The following is a 3693-nucleotide window of genomic DNA, read 5'->3' as shown; positions in this document are numbered from 1 at the left end:
ACATAAAAGCCACTTCCTGCGAAGTCTTGATCTGGCCCGGCCATCATTTCTGAGCGTTATCTTCCCGAGTTTGATTCCTGTGTTTGACCTGTGGATTGTTTATCGTAGCTGACCCTTCCCTGCCTGCCCTGACCCTGGACTGTTTACTGGACTCTGATTCTCTCTGCCTGCCTCGACCCTATGCCTGTCTACCTGGTTTGTGTCAGCCTTGCCTTCTCTGTTCTGTTTGCCACTGTTTGACCCTGCCTGTTTTGACCATTCTAATAAATGCTGCGAATGGATCCCCTTGTGTCTGCGCCATCATTACATAATGTTAATCTCAGCATTTACTGATAGATTTTTAAGATCCAAAGTTATATCCCAGAAAGCAATTTTGCTTTTAAAAGATGTCTAATAGGAGTCCAAACTCAGATGTCTAGGCTATAAAACAAGGCAAAATTTTGGCTGTCAGTGTAAATTTAATAGATCACTGTTAGACTTTTCTGTAATTTCTACAGTTATTTACTTTAAATTACCCAGTATTATACTGCTATTTCTCTTTACAGTAAATAACTGTGGTTCCCATTGCATCATGGGAATTTTCTGTGACGTCAAACACCACATACAGAGACTTACTGTATTTTTTAAATTTGCAGTATACTACTGTATTTAACGTAACGGTTTCTCTGACTGGCACCATTCCATCGTGCTTTTTATTTCCTAATTGCTGCCTTACTGCCTTCTGCCGCGTGTAGCTTTATAACAGTCAGAGGCTTTCTATATTGGACACACTGAAACGACCGGACCATTGCTGCAAAATGGTCTGTCGGTTTGTCCCTTGTCAGAAATAGCGCGAGCGCTTGGACCCGGAGTACCGTACGTCAGAACACTATACACTGTCTGGGATTTGTCGTGTTGCGTCGGAGTATCCAGTGTAATATCACTGGGGTTCTGTCTTTTGTTGGACCGCGCCATTCGTGTCTGGCCCGGGGAAGAGACGGAATTCACTTCACCGAGAGAGAGAGAGAGACCAGAAAGCAAGGTAAAAAACATTCTGTGTGTGTTGACAGGTTTGTGCACCCTAGTGTAACATTAACGTTATAACCTACTCTTCAACATGGCAGTAACGAACTTTACCACGGTAAACTGCGCTACGTTTCATTTTACAGACTTTGTTAGATTATTGAATTGAATTGTTGGATTATTGAATTGTTATAATACGCCAAGGAGCAACGCTTAGTTTACATTAACATTAAATTAACTAATGTGAAATTCTGTCTTGGTTGTAGGCAGCCAATGTTGGCCTACTGTTGAGAAAATAACATTGTATGTTGGCTAACAAGTTTCTATGTTCTAGCACCTTTCTAGTTTTAGCATTAATTTGCAAACTATAACATATTATATATTTATTTTTTTAATGGAATTTGATATTTACTGCAATTTTGTATGTGTTTAAAAAGGCAACTGCAACAAAGCGCCAATTCACGCCAGTGATGTCTAGCAAGATTCCTGAGGTAAGCCTACACTGTAATTGAAATCATATTTTTAAAAATAGCCTATATTTTGACATAAGTTTGCTAAAATGATTAGCATTATGTGATAAGTGCTTTGGAGCCACTTATGCAGGTAGCATATCTTATAAAATATAAAATTGGCTAACTTCATATCAAATAGGCTAAATGACCTTTGCATCATGTCTAACATTATATTTATTACACAGCGATTTAACCAATCAGAAGATGGATCATTTTGAATGAATGTTCAGTCTCACCAGATGTATCCAGGTAAGCATTGCAGTAAAACTCTCACTAATTCATTCAAACCGAATCTAGCATTTTAACAACTCAAGTTTATATATATATTTACATTATTTTGATATTTTATTAGGCAGAAGCCTCTACCATTGCAGTCCCACCTGACCAGGAAGGTCCTAGTATCAGCACACAGGTGGGTTAACTACTGGAAGGAGAACGATCATGACTCAGTGATTTCTTGCATGTGTCTTACTGTGTATTTGTCTCAAACAGGAACCCCTTCACTGCAGACAAGCTGAAATGGGCTAAAACATCGATTTCAGTCTTTCTCTCTATGGATCTCAGCATTTTTGGACAGAATTTAGAATATGTAAGTATTAAAATTTATTCTGGCATAATTTAATTTAGTTAATCTGAAATGTTTGAAAACACATGCTGTTTACAAATATATATTCTTAAGTTTTAGTAAATAATAATAAAAATGTTTAAAAAAAATTATATGGAATTTTCTCCTCTCGCTGTCTCTCTCGCTGTCTCTCTCGCGCTGTCTCTCTCGCGCTGTCTCTCTCTCGCTGTCTCTCTCTCTCGCTGTCTCTCTCTCTCGCTGTCTCTCTCTCTCTCTCTCGCTGTCTCGCTCTCTCTCTCGCTGTCTCGCTCTCTCTCTCGCTCTCGCTCTCTCTCTCTCGCTGTCTCTCTGTTTTATATAGTGTTGGAACTGGGATCTCCTCTGAAGGACTGAGTACATTTGTGTTTGTGGACACGCATACAGACCAGGGAACATTCTGATGTTGTCAGTCAAGTTCTGAACAGGAACCAATCTTTGGAGAAGTTCATTTATTCACAAAGGTGGACAAAAACATTGTGTTGGCTTTTTAAAGATTATTTTGATGATGACTTTTACTCCTATGCTGTGGAAAAGATCGAGGAGTAGACAGTCAGACAGACATTGAGAATAATAAGAAATCTTTCTTGAGCATCAAAGAGACTTCAAAAACATTAGGACACTTACAGTAAATATTTCTTTTGGCCACCAGTGTACATGAATCCAACAAATCTTTGGAAATAATTATTTTGAAGACAGGGTTATGTGTCATGTATTGTGAAAAGAACTGCATTTTGCCCTGTGTTGGACATTTCCTTTTTGACTACTTAGTGTATTTATATTCTGCAGTTTTATCAATGTAATGGGTGCTATTTCATTATAATAATTGTATAAGCTAAACAACCAATGCCTCTACAATCATTTTGTCAAATGCTAATGTTTTGTTTAGGTTTTTATGTACTTTTTCTAACAATGTGTGCAGTGATGGACAGAACATAATGTGTTAATTTAACATGTTTACACATCTTTGTGCTAACTTTTCTGACATATTTACTTTGTTAAAATTAACACAAAACCCTAAACTCACCCATTAATTTGTAAAAATTTAACACATAATTTCCAGCATTGGCAGAGTGTTTATTTTGTGATGTATATGAAATATTTTAATAAATTAAAAAAATGGTATTTTGTAATAATTTTGTCTAATTGATTTGAATGTCAGTAGTACTTATGTAGGATGAAAATAAAAATTAACTTTTAAAAATTATGAAATCTAATTTATATTTAGTACAAATAAAAATAATTACAGTAGTGTACTGATTAGCTTGATTTTTACAGTAATGCACTGTATTACACAATTACAGTACCATTAAAGTTACTGTAAAACTGAAATATGGTATGGTACTGTAAATCTTAATTACAGTAACTTACTGGCAACAGTGTTGCCAGTAAGTTACTTTAAAAAAAAACCTTAAAGTCTAACAATGTGTCTAAACCATAGCCCAAGAACAGACTAGTCATCAATTAGACAACAAAGAAATTAAATGAGTGAAGAAATAAAAACCAAACACCTTGTAATCACTATTTACTTAGTGGAATATCATACATCTGGTAAGTTATTTTGGCAAAAACGACATG

General features: G+C 36.0%; 1 long non-coding RNA gene across 1 annotated transcript; it reads left to right on the top strand.

Annotated features, from left to right (window-relative positions):
* Window positions 1-1786: 1786 nt before the first annotated feature.
* On the top strand, window positions 1787-2669 carry LOC143712078 (uncharacterized). The gene is made up of 3 exons (XR_013194987.1): window positions 1787-1926; window positions 2007-2103; window positions 2441-2669. It is a non-coding gene; the product is annotated as an uncharacterized LOC143712078 (long non-coding RNA).
* The last annotated feature ends 1024 nt before the right edge of the window (window positions 2670-3693 follow it).

Source organism: Siphateles boraxobius, unplaced genomic scaffold, assembly GCF_051911475.1.
Source record: "Siphateles boraxobius isolate OS27281-9 unplaced genomic scaffold, OSU_SipBor_1 5, whole genome shotgun sequence".
Taxonomy (NCBI): domain Eukaryota; kingdom Metazoa; phylum Chordata; class Actinopteri; order Cypriniformes; family Leuciscidae; genus Siphateles; species Siphateles boraxobius.
Note: the sequence above shows the minus strand (reverse complement) of the source record. Positions and strands in the feature narration are given on the sequence as shown.